We start from the raw sequence: 13074 nt of genomic DNA on the forward strand, positions 1-13074 counted from the left end.
TAAATAGGTTTTCAGCTTGCAGAAGTATTTGAATGGGCTTGCTTTTTTTGGAGGCAGCCATTTGAAACACTCTAAGGGAAACTTGAGAAAGCAGCGTGTCCTGCTGGTCATAAATTTCAAGTATCCTCATTGTTTCATCTTTTAATCAAATTCTTATTCTGGAAGTGATTTCTGTAAGGAGTTTTGCATCGACTGTTCTTGCCACAGCTACATCCTACTAGCCAAGGGATTTATTTTCTCCAACAATAATAATCAATGATTTTTAGGATGTGAGAGTACCCCTGTATTCATCCCTAGCTTTTGCCTACAGAGAGCAAGATAATTTATACAGAAAATGCAGTCTATCCTTACTGCAGGACAGCGTGATTTATCGACTGTGCATCTGTTTCATATAAAGTACCCCAAGTAGAACAAAAACCTCCATTCTAGCAAAACCAGGACATTCTCTTTAGTTTTCAATAAATCATGTTCTACCTATGGGACACCTTGTTAATGACTATACACTAAATCCAGAGGGAGATTTCTTTCTTTTCTTTTTTTTTTTTTTTCTTTCTTCTTTTCCTCTTTTTTATTTAACTATCTATAACCAATATCCTGAGCTTCTAGGGCCGATTGAACACCCTTGTTGCCTGGGGAAAAGCCATTTTCATTTCAGAGGGAGTTTGGCTTTACCAAGCTGACTACATCAAATGTCTCAGCAGTGACATGTGACAGCAAAGGACCATGTTGGAGTGACCACAATTCATAAATGAGCCCAGGAAAACCATAACCCCAAATCTTCCTGAGCTATGCTTGCAGTGAACAACTCTGTCTTTAATAAATTTTTTCTATTCAGGGTGCAATTTTTATGTGTGGTAGAGATGGATGGATCTCCAGTAGGAACTCGCTGGCTTGATGGAGATGTGGCACTGAGGGATGTGGTTACTGGGCATGGTGGGGATGGGTTGATGATTGGACTTGATGACCTTAGAGGTCTTTTCCAGCCTTAATGATTCTATGGAGTGAATGAGAAGACCAGAATCCTCCCCTAAATGCTGCAAGGATGGGATGGAGTGAAAAAATGGAGAAGGTGCACTTTGTGCTTTCAGCCCCAACTATCCCAAACGAGCAGAGGTTGAGCAGAGTTAAGACTGGAAGGAAAGCTGTGTTTGCAGCACAGCACTGCTGAAATCCATGTCTGAGTCACAGCCAAGCTGGGCTCAAGCAGCCTGTATCTGTCAAAGGCATTGATGCAAAGCTGAATTCATCATTTGAAGGCTTATATCGATGTAACTGGGAGTGGAAGTTGTTTTTTCACTGAGGACATAATTCATGCAGGAGGATGCTTACAGCATCCAAAAGGCTCAAGGCTAACTTAATGATACTGTCAGTGAAGTGCAAAGGTGCCGAAGGAGAATGGAGTAAGTTCCTGTACAATAACAGCCCAATAGGAAGCCACAGCTGAATCTGGGTTCCCATCCTTTGGGCTGCCCTGTTGTGCCTCTGCACCTGCTTGTCTCCTACCCCGTGCCCAGTGAAGTCCATCCATGCTGGAGGCAGAGCTGTGATGGCTTTGTTAGTGGCTGCTGAGGGCTCTCTGCAGAGTAAGGATGGCTGGAGGTCCATCATCACTGATGGCAAAGCCCTCAATGGGGAGCTGGAGTTGGAGAACAGCAGCTTTGAGGTCTTGGTCTCTCCTGTTTCTCCTGGACTATGAGGGTCTTGATTTCTGATAGGGCCTCTTGTTCCTACTGTTAAATAAATTACAGCATAGAAATACCACAGATGGAATGAGCTGAATCCTTGACCTTGTTTCTTTGCTGCAAAAAAAGCCATGTGGTGCTTCTGCCAGTTCCCCTCTTGCCAGGCAGGACTCAAACAGCTCCCATCATTACACTGCCAGTCCTTTGTCCCTGGGCCGAAGGGCAAACTGAAGTCACCTTTCCAGCACAGTGCCAATTGTTGAGACATGTTGCTATTTCTGTGTTGTGTCCTTTGCTCAGGGGAGGTGCCACCAGGCTGCTGGGACCAGAGCTGGGCTGAGCTGTACAGCCTGCAGGTCCCTGTTCAAAAGGTCTCTTCTCCACAGGAAGAGAAGAAGCCCTTAGGCATGAGGGCACCTTGATTTGCTTGCTCCTCTCCTGAAGCCAGGAACGCCCCAGGCTCCTCCTTGTCCTGCCATCATCAACCAAGGCTTCTGGCAGCAGTATGTGTGCTGGGATGCAATTTTGGGGCTCTCTGTTCACAGAGCACTTTTCAAAAAGCTTTGCTCTGTGCTGGGGGCTGTGTCTGTGCAGTGTTGTAGCAGGTTCTGCTTTGGCCTTTTCCTGACTTTCTCGGGAATCTTACTGCCTAACAAGTTAAACTTTTTGTCATGGGAAACTGAGTCACTCCATTATGAATTCAAGGGTCAACTGAAATCTTATCTCCTATGTCTCCCCTTTGGAGAAATGCTTGTGTTTTTGACTGATGTCTCATTTAAGATAACTAAAATAATTAAAACAAAGAAGAAAAGCAGTGGATTGAGGAGGTGAAGGAGATGTGGACTGTGACCGTCCTGTCCCACTTCCCTTGGCCGTATTTTGCTTTCAACGTCTGGATAATTAATAAGTGCTGTTTGACAGAGTGTCTCATTTAGGATAACTAAGAAAACATGACCTTCTTCTCCAAAGCTGTTGCCTTTGGAGCTTGGTAACGTGCCATGGACAGTGACTGAGGGGGTCAAGGATTTTTAGCTGGAAGACTTTTTCTCAAAGAAAAAAAAAACAACAAACGCTGACTTGTTGAAAATGTCTTTTTCACTTTAAGAAGACAGGTTTCAATATAGCTTTATTTAACAGCCTGAAATATTTTCAGTGTTTAAAATGAAATTGCTTTCCAGATATTCTCTCTGAGTCATCTTTCTCGTATTCAGAGGTAAGATAATTATAAAGTAATTACAATAAGGCCAGAGTGGAAAAGGTGCTTTTCAAACTAATCTAGAGATTCAGGCCAGGCTTCAGCTGATTTTTTTTCCCCTTTTCAGCTCACATTTCATTTGTCCTGAGATAAAGAAATATTTCCAAATCTTCCAAGTGCAGAAACACTTCCTTGCCCAGTACTAATTGCTTGATTGAATTTTTGGTAGACAGATCACAGCTACCTTCAATTAATCAGTTCCATGCCTGCCTTTTTCCACAGTCCCTGACCCGTGGCTCACTCACAGCTGCTGAGCTGTGCTGATTCATTAGCCATTTCACTCGCATGGCACATGGATGTTTCCTGCCTCCATAGACCCTCACTGCTCAGAATTTGAATATATCTTCTATTTCTCACTTCACCCCTTCCCAAACCACTTTTGCCTCTGACTCTGAGTTAATGGCTGTCACCAGGTGCTAGGGTAGTTGTGATAAGGGGGTATAAAGGCAGCACAGCATCTCCAGATCCCTCTGCAGGAAGGAGATACCATGGTGCTCTGCTGCAGTAAGTTGGTAGCCCTGGTGCTGCTCCTGGAAGTTAGTGCAGCCCCAGTGAGGCTGCGGACTTCAGGTGTCTGTGGTTGTTCTGAAGGGCCCCTCTACTCTTGTGAGCCAGGAAAGTGGTAAGGAACATTTGTTTCTTGGTTGCTTCTTTCTTGGCAGAGGCTGGTCATGGAGAGTACCATGAAACTGGGGCTGTGAGGGTATCTCAGTTTGTGGACCAAAACCTGATTTATTCTTTTCAGCTTAAACTTGTATGTTTTATTGCTGCTTCAGCAATGGATAGCTAATGTTTTTGTTCTGTGTAACTTCCTCAGTCTTTTCAGTGTTAACAAAAGAATTTTGGGTTTAGGGTAAATCCATAGCTCTCCTGTTCCTTTGCCAGTAAAAAAAAAATATAAAATCCTTGAATATAATAAATCATTCTCTTGCTGATTGCTGCAGGGATTTCTGCTGCAAGGTAAACCTGCATTTTATAAGGATTACCATCAGGATGGATGTTTGTGAAATGCCCCAAGCACTCTATATGACACACTTCCCCTCAATTGAAGGTGGCCATGAACATAAGTAAGAACTCAGTTTTTGTTCCCATCCCAGAATATCAGTTTCTTTAATCAAATTAACTAATTGAAAAATGGAATATTAAGACACCTTAAGATTGAGGGTTTGTGCCCAAATAGCTGAATTCCCTCTGTACCTCCAGATCTCGGTGTGCTCAGTTGGGAAGCTTCATTGACACGGATCTGCTCGGAGCAGGCACAGGGAGGGAGCTGCCTGGATGGGGTTGTGTCACTGGGAGTAATAAAACCCTACTGAGCAGGAATCACTGCACCTAATGAGAATCAGATGCAGTGTAGGATAGGCCACAGGCGTGCTCTTATCCTTGCATGCTGGGAATTAAGTACATAAACTGAGTATGACTTGGTTTTACATCTTATTTTTCTTCCATAACTTCAGGAAGAAATGGGTTTGTTACCACCTGTGCATGTAGGGAAGCTACTGTGGTATGTTCATACATGATAGATGTATCCCATCTCCTCTGGGATGTTGGCTATGCTTGTGGTGACCTAGAGCAGGTATAGAGTTAGAAAGGACACATAGGTTGTCTACTACAACCCCTGTGCAGTGAACAGGGACACATGGAGCCCCATCAGGGACTCATAACATGTCCAGCCTGATCTTGGGTATTTCCAGGGTCAAGGTACCCACCACCTCTCTGGGCAGCTTATGCCAGTGTTTCACCACCTTTATCCTATGAAACCCTTTTTCCTTATACCCAATTTAAATCTCTCCTTTTCTTTTTTCTTTTCTTTTTTTTTTTTTTTAACCATTTGTCCTATCACAACAAACCCAGCTGAAGAGTCCACCCCTTTCTTTCTCATAGCCTCTTTAGTACTGGCATGTTTCTGGAGGGAAGTGGGGACTCTGTCCCTGCAGCACCTGGGGTGGGACAGGAGTCCTTAGGTCCCTCAGCTGTGGCACAGAGGAAAAGTGTTTGATATGAAGGAAAAAAGCCACTTCAGCATTTCCTCCCTTATCTGAGATTGCAGTTATGTCTGCATTTGTGAGAAATGCAGAAAACACTGGACTTAATGAATTTGCATCTGAAACACAAATGGAAAGGGGGTTGTTTGTCAGTGAAGCATGACTGGAAGGCAGGTGATCTTGGTGTTAAGCCTTATTTAGCCTTAGTGAATAAATCTGGGTAAAGAACCCTATTGCTTTTCTTTCAATAGGCAATAACGCGGAGAAAGTCTTTGCTTTTCAAATGAGGTGTGCCTTGAGCTGCAGTGCTGAGTACAAGTGGTGTAGATGATATTAGGGAGCATCTTCCCTGAGCTTTCCTCGGGCTGGTGGACAGCTTCCAGAGTGGAGGAGAATTGTCTGGTGCCCAAGAGCTGCCCAGAGCTGGGATGTAGCTTTCCAGCATGTTGTGCTCTGCGCGAGGGGACTCACAGCTGTGGTCCCAAAGGGACTTGAGGGAAAGCAGCATCCACCCACAGTGCAGCCAACCAGCAGCGCTGCAAGAGCTGTGTGATGGGGAGAGATCTGTGCCGATTATCGACTTAACTGTGGAAGAACCTTAAAGCTCACAGTTAAAGGCAAAGAAATTATATGCAGTGAAGATTTTAATGAACAGGAAGACCTATGCTTTGTCTCAAAAGCCACTTCTGACATTAAAACTTCCTGGTTTTTTAATTAGGAACATAATGTCTTGTGAACTGCAGTTCAGGAACTGTGGGGAAAATAGTTTATAGCTCTTGTCCCTTTCTTAGCCAATGCTCTCAGCTATTTTTTCTCAGAGGTTAATAACCCAGCACTTATTCCCACCCTGTCTTGCATGGCAGGTTAACTCCACAGGGCTCTGTGTGTATGTACACATGTGTACGTGCGTGCACATCTTACATAACAGAATCACCATTCAGGCACTCAGTGATCCGAGACTAACATGAGTGCTTGGCCATCAGAAAGCAGAGGAGAGGGCAGTATGGGGGCTGTGGGCACCTGCCACTTCCCCAGGAGCTGGTCTGACAAGCAGGGTGGCGTGGGGGGACCTGCCCACAGCAGGGATTGCCTCCTCTGGAGGCTGCTGTACTATGCAAAGCACTTTAATAAATAACGCGATTTACTGGCAATTATGTAATTATACCTCTGCTGTCCTGAGCTGAGCTCTCAGGCTGAGGCAGGTTTTGCGTTGCTCTCTGCAAAGCAAATTGGTTGAGAGACTTTTTGCTATGCATCTGTTTGCTGTGAGTCTGGAGGTAGCAGATCTTTCTGCTGCTCCCATGCCTACACAGGCTCCCTGGGAGTGCACCCATGTACCTGCTATTCCTAACTGCTCAGAGGTGTGTGACAGCAAGGTTAGGGTTTCTCACCTCTGGGAGATGCTTTTTAAGCCCAGGAGCGCCCTTCTTGGGATGGGAACATTTGAAGAACAGTTGGTATCAGCTATTGCTGCTCCTCCTTGTCCACAGGGATGGGTTTTATTGCTGTAAATGACTCGGCTGGCAGCGGGCCCTGCTCACACCCCATGTTTTGTTGAAGCTGTAGGCTGGGAATGGAAGATGAGGAGCATCAGGACTGGCAGTGTGCCATGTGGGAGCAAGCACAGATCCTGGGTGCTGCTTGGGTGAGCCTGTGAGCCTTTTGCTGCATGGGAAGATGCCTGTGAGGGACAAACATGTCTGCATAAAGTCCACTGTGATCTGTGTAGTACCTCTGCATACACACAGAAGGAAGGAAGGGAAATCAGGACAACGAAAGTTATTGGGCTGAAAAATCCAACATATTGCAAAATCTGACCTGAATGTGGGCTCTTTCCCTTTCTTCATTGTCACGTTTGGCTTGGCTTCTGATTTTTAATACCACTGCTCAGGATGCATTTTGCTCCCATATTAGGAATAAATTATATCGGCTAAATGTCAAGCTAATGTGTTAATTCTGTTGCAATGCAGTGGAAACCCATATAAAAGAACTCCCCCCAGCCCCCATGCACCTTCCTCTGATTCACTCTGTGGCTTGCTAACAGTTCTGCAGTGCTGTAGATCTCAAGTAACTGGATAACAACCAGAAAGTTTTCTCCTTATTGCCTCCATCTGCTGCACTGTGATGAGAAGCTGCTTCTTGCGATGCATTTAAAATAAGACTTCCACTGCTGTACACTGCTAGATGGGGGTGCTGGCCCCTTCTCCTTGCTTTCTCTGATGAATAAGCAGCAGCAAGACAAATAAAGTGGTGGTTGCTTCTGTCAGATCTAGCTCTTTGTGCTGCAGGCTGGATGAAATATCCACATAACCATAGCACCAGCCTGTATTTATTTAAAAATATGAAACTATTTATAATGGAGAGGTCATCAGTGAGCTGCATTCACCAGTGAGGGCTCTGGGGAAGAGGCAGCAGTAAGCAAAAAACACAAGCAAGCTCTACACAAATGAGAGAATGAAGTGGCATCCTTTGAAATGTCAGTTCTGAGTAGCAATTAGAGCCTGGAAGTGTGGGGGGTTCCAAGCAGTTGAGTGCCATGGTGGGACTCCTGGAGGATGAAGGGCAGCTCTGTGCTACACAGGGAAATGTAAAAGGGTTACCTTTATGGAACTGATGATGGATTCTCCAAAGGCTGCGTGTAGGTGAGCATGAGCTCTGCCGGGCACGAGCTGGAGAACTTCACAGTGAGAGGATGTTGCTCTCTGCAAGAGTGCTCAGAAGGTGCTATCCACAGCTCTCTTGGGCACAGCTCTCTTAGGCAATGATGAAAGAGGGGAGCAGGGCTGTGCCATCTCCTGGAATGCGTTTCCAAGCATGAAGCAGTTTGCCCAGAGACGCTGATTAGAGTAACTTCATGCTGCTGCAGTGGTTTGATAGCTCTCAGTTCCCTCCATCATGTCTGCTGTTGAAATGTGTTCAGAAAAACCCTTACATCTTGAGCAAGGGCTGGCTGGTCTCTGCTGACTTTGTATGCAGGCAGAAGCTAAGTGTGGTGCTGAAGTTAACATCAGGATAATGAATTGAAAGAGGTCAGAACGGATGAGGAGATGAATATTTCATCTTTGGCTTGCTATGCCCTTTCAGAAATTAATTTGTGTCAGGCAGTTCTTTGGCACTTTTTATATTTCCCTTTATTATCTTTTTTTTTTAAAGTAGATGTGGATCTCATCCAAAACCCAAAGTGCTCAGATGGGCTTTGGAGCTGTCTTTGCCTCTTCCCATTTCTCAGGCTGCCTTATGCATACGTGGCTTTTAAAAGTTTCTCACTGCAACTTTCCCCTTACCCACTCAATATTTTCCTGCTTTTAGTGACCACAAAGTTACAGCCCATTCAAAGAGGTTGGAACCAAACCCAGGGCTCCATACTCCTTCCTTCTCCTGCTCAGCCCTCTGGTTTCTGCCTTCTTACCCATAACATTTTTTTCCTCTCCTGCCCTGAAACTCCACTAAAAATTTCCCAGCACTTAGGAGTCTCTGCAGACATGAAAGCACAATTCTCATCTCCCAGTTTCCATCCAATTGCTGGGCCCAAGGCATTTTATTTTAATGAAGAATTTTGTGGGAATTCCTAGGGGGACTTCTCACATCCATATTTCCTTGTAGAGCTGCTGCTGAATCATCTAGGAGCTGAAACTTGCTTGTTGGAGAGCAATGTGTTTTCCGAAGTTATCGACATGCTGAAGTTGGACCTTGTCCAAAGCAAACCTTCCACTCTGCCTTGAGTCTAATTCCTGTCATATTGTGGAGGATGAATATGACTCATCTCCAGCCAGTAGAGTTGTACATAGGGCCTGGCGACACATAGAGGAGATGGAAAACAGAGCCATGTACTTTAGAACCAGCTTTATAACCAGCATGTTAAAAGTACAAGGACAATTTCTTGCTTTGCATGTTGTCTACAAAGAGCAATAGAGGAGCAACATCTGATAAGGGCAGGCACCAACATCTCGTGCAAGGTTATTTCCAATGGGCTTTCTCCCGGTTCTGGTTCTCTCTTGAGTGAACCACTTGCTGCTCTGTGATGTAGTTCTGTTTCCATGGATCCAGATCTTCAAATAAAAGCTCACTTGATGCAAGTCAGAAGTGTTAAGACTTCTACGGCAGTAAAAAAAGAAATGAGCCTAACAGTGCTGAGATGTGACTATTGGCATACATAGATGTATGGCAGGCAGTCTTCATCACCCTTGTGGTGCTATATAGATGTGTTTCTTGTGTGAGGCTTTGAGCAGCCTTGGATTGTGGAAAGCCTCTGAGATCTCATGCTGAGGGCTGAGCACTTGGAGCTGAGCTGTTCCTGTTGCCTGATGGAGACAGCACTCAAATTTCTTCCATGTCAAGTCTGGCAATAAGCTGAGGGCAGGGCAGTGCTGTGGGTGCCTGGATCTGGGCTGGGCAGAGCAGGAAGGTGGAGCTGCTTCCTCTTGGAGCCTCCCGGGGATGTGACTCAGATGTCACAGCTGACTGTACTGATCCTGCTGCCAGGAAGTGATGGTGTTCAGCGAGTCACTTGTCATTCTGCTTCTGCCCAAGGCCCCATATGTCTTCCAGTCCCATGGCTTAGCAGCTGTACAAGGCAGAGTCCAGAGGACTATGTGGACCATCTTGAACATTCCATCCTCTCCTCATGGTCCAGCCCTGCTCATGTTCTGAGCCTGCATGTCCTCACTTGTGGAGGAGAACAGTGAGAACTTTGTGGGCTTTGCACCATTTCCCCCATATCTGGTCATTCAAATCTTACTGGCAGTGGGAAGCTAGGTTTTCTCTACAAGAGGAGGTTGAAGCTTGCATTGAGATGCCATAAGATAAGATGCCCATGTGGCAGAGGAAAGCCCACTCTCACACTGGCTGTGGAACAAGGGAGGGAGCTTGTAAATATCACATGAAGGATGCCAGCGTGTGCCATGAGGACAAGCTGCTTGCTGCTCATCCAAGCCCCTGTGCTGCTGCTCACTATCTCATCTGACACCCAGCTGGAGTTGGTTTGTTAGCGTTGCTGCCAAGCCAGGCTTAATCTCCAGGGCTGCAGAAAATGTGAGACTGGAGCAGGAGGGAGCATACAGCCAGCCCCTCAGCTTGTCATACTTTCATGATGATGCTAGGAAAATACAGAGCAAACAACACTGCAGGAAGAAACTTAGCCCACATACAATATACAAGAGCTGTCCCCATGATGTTTGCTCAGCCCCTGGTTAATTTAGTGCGCGAGGCGATCTGGCAGATTATGCAGTGAGACATGCTAATTCAGGCCTGTGGTTCATGTGAAAGAGTTACAAGACAGTCTGGGAGACAATGCAAGATAATATTAGGACACTAGGCAGGGAGTCAGGAATCCTAATCCTGACTGCCACTGACCTGCTCCCAGGCCCTCAGTCACTTTTTGGAGCTGCTTGGAGAAGAAGAGTATCTCCCTTGATGTTCAGCAGAGGGAGATCTCCATCCCAGCTGAGGCTTCTGGCCTTTATTATATATAAATAGTAAAGATGATGGTAATCTTTTCAGAGAGGGTAAAGCACTGCAGGGGTGGTGTCGCATATCCAAGATGTTGCTTTCCTTGGATCAAGCTTCTGTGTGAAGTAGGTGCTGTTTCAGCTTGACATTGCTTTTGCAGGACCAGTAAGCAGTAAGTTGATGAGAGACATTTCTGTGAAGACACAACATCAGACACTGCAATGAATTCTTGTGCTTCAAAACGTAAGATGGGTTGTATATCTTCCAAATCACTGAATGATATCTGTGGTGTGTTAATTGGCTCTGCTTCTGAGAACATTTATGTGTGTGCTCAGCCTTACATATGTGGCTTGTCTGATGCCTGTAAATCACTCTCATGAGAGCAAAGCAAAGCCGCTCCCCAGATGGCTGCAGGATCAGGGCTGTGCCGCATCCTCGCCTGCCCTGACTTTTGCCAGAATTACAGCTGTGACCTCCCAGCTGCTTAGCACTGCTGAAGGAAGAATGCGTCCAATTCTGAAGGAATTCTTCCCCAAACCCTCAGCATCTTCTGTCGCTGCGCTTTGTTGCGACTTCAGGCAGTCGTAGAGGACAATAAGGTCTCCTATGAGCCTCGTCTTCTCCACACTGAACCATCCCAGTTCCCTCAGCCATTCCCCAAAAGACTTGTGCTCCACTCCCTCACCACCTTAGCTGCCTTTTGCTGGACACACTCCAGCGCCTCAATTTCTTTCTTGTAGTGAGGAGCCCAATGCAGAACACAGTACTGAAGATGTGAACTTATGGTACTGTAAAGACTTACAGCAGAAGCCTTTCCTAATTTAGCTGTCTCCCATTAGCTTTCAGAGTTTTAAAAAAAGAGAAGTAAGAATACTAAGTTTTAAGCATTGAAGATGCATGGAGAAAATAGGTGATAGAATGGAGATAGTGTGTACCAGTAGAAGAACAAGGAATGTTGTCTCTTTTGCCTCAGCAAAAGTGGCAGTGAGTTTGAAGATGCAAAGAGGCTCACTGTATCTGCAGAAGGAAGAATAAAGGAGGACTCTTGGAGTCTTGGGCAGTTGTGCCGACTTTCAATAGCACAGATCAGAGGTAGTCCTTCTCCATTTCCATCAGTAGAAGCAGAAAGAGGAAAGCTTATCAGATGGCACAGATGAACTAGGATAGTAGGGTAAAGCTATTGTCTACTGAAAAGTTCCTCTCAACTCATGTGGGTCCATTAAAATAGCAAAAGAAAAATTCCCAGGGAAGAATGCAGAGTGGTAAAACTTATTACGTACCAGGCTAGGGCAGAAACTGCCTCCTTCTGTGAATAGATTGTAGACGAGAAACATTAAAGTCAAGGCTTTTTCCATTTTGAAAATGCTAGTGGTAAATATCCTACGTGTCCTACATGTCACAGACCTCCACTGCCCCAAATGCTGTGTGGAAGTTTCCTTCAGTTATCTTTTGGAAAGTTAAAACGTGGCAGGCTTGCAAAGAAAATCTGATCCTTAATATAACCAACAGGCTGTGCCCTATCCCCTCCGCTCTGGACTCCTCGAGCTCCACAAGGCTGGGAACAGACCGACTCCATCCGTGCCAAAAAGCCGCACCCACAGCAATCACATCCTGGAACAGAGACAGCTTCTGTAGGGAAGGTATGCCTGAAAGAAGCTGTTAAGCTCAGGAGCACGATGCCAGTGAGAGTTAATCAGATCTGTGCTTCTTAACTGGGGAGGTTTTTTTTTTTTTTTTTTTTTTTTTTTTTTTTTTTTTTGAACCTTGCTTTTTAAAATGAGTGCTGATTTTGTGCTATCTTCAGGATACCTGTGCTCACATCCAGCTGGTCAGACAGACACTGTGCTCTTGCACTGCACCCAGCAAGCGTGCCCACGTCCCCCGTGCCCAGCCTGCTGGGTGTTATTTAAGCTGTAAGATATGACAGAGCATGCTTTATGGTGCCATTAATTGATGCTATGGGTGACTTTAACCACCTAAGAAGTATATTAATGGCCCTATAAAATACACCCTGGAGTGTCTTAATATGCTTATGAGATTGATCGTCAGCTTTGTATTCCACTGTGTGTGCTATTATTGAAATAAATTGTGGAGGAGGGTGATAGTGTATCCCAGGGAGGGGTGAGTTGTCTTTTCTTGGGCTCTTGTGGTCCCAAAGTCATATGGTCTTCTGTGGAGCATGCTGTGGGATGGTGCCCAAACCAGTGAAAAACCAGAAGTGTGTCCATGTTGGCTGCTCTGTGGCACTGACAAGATCTGCATGTGTTTGGATCTGGAGCTTTCCTCCAAGTGCAGCAGCTGCCATGGAGCAGTACCAGCTTGTACAGAAACACAGTGCAGACAGTTCCTCTCTGGTAGATGTTGGGACTACTGTGGACAACAATTCCTGTTTGGGAAGTGCAGTAAACCATGATTTTCCTATTGATAGATGCTGGCAGCATGAGTGTACCAACAGGAAAACAGCCAGACCTTGTTTAAGGTTTCTTTCGTCCCAGGATCCAAAGGCTCAGGCTTTTGAAGCCTCAAAGCCCTTGATATCAAAGTATTGAGGGTCTGTTTTCTAGCTGGAAATTAAAAATTCATTCTGTTGTATTAAGTTATCTATGCTTTCATTTGTAGCTTTAATCACTGTCTTTCTAAGCACAAAATTTCAGAGATGCTTATGAGACCAAGAGTGCAGACTGGCGTTTTTCTTGGAAAAACC

At 45.3% G+C, this 13074-nt stretch overlaps 1 long non-coding RNA gene across 1 annotated transcript; it reads left to right on the forward strand.

Annotated features, from left to right (window-relative positions):
• Nucleotides 1-2024: 2024 nt before the first annotated feature.
• LOC122162694 lies at nucleotides 2025-12456 on the forward strand. Its single transcript, XR_006169640.1, has 3 exons — nucleotides 2025-2185; nucleotides 10531-10613; nucleotides 11880-12456. It is a non-coding gene; the product is annotated as an uncharacterized LOC122162694 (long non-coding RNA).
• The last annotated feature ends 618 nt before the right edge of the window (nucleotides 12457-13074 follow it).

The sequence above is a fragment of the Centrocercus urophasianus genome, unplaced genomic scaffold, assembly GCF_019232065.1.
Source record: "Centrocercus urophasianus isolate 14NV4802_14NV808 unplaced genomic scaffold, USGS_Curo_1.0 seq_22, whole genome shotgun sequence".
NCBI lineage: Eukaryota > Metazoa > Chordata > Aves > Galliformes > Phasianidae > Centrocercus > Centrocercus urophasianus.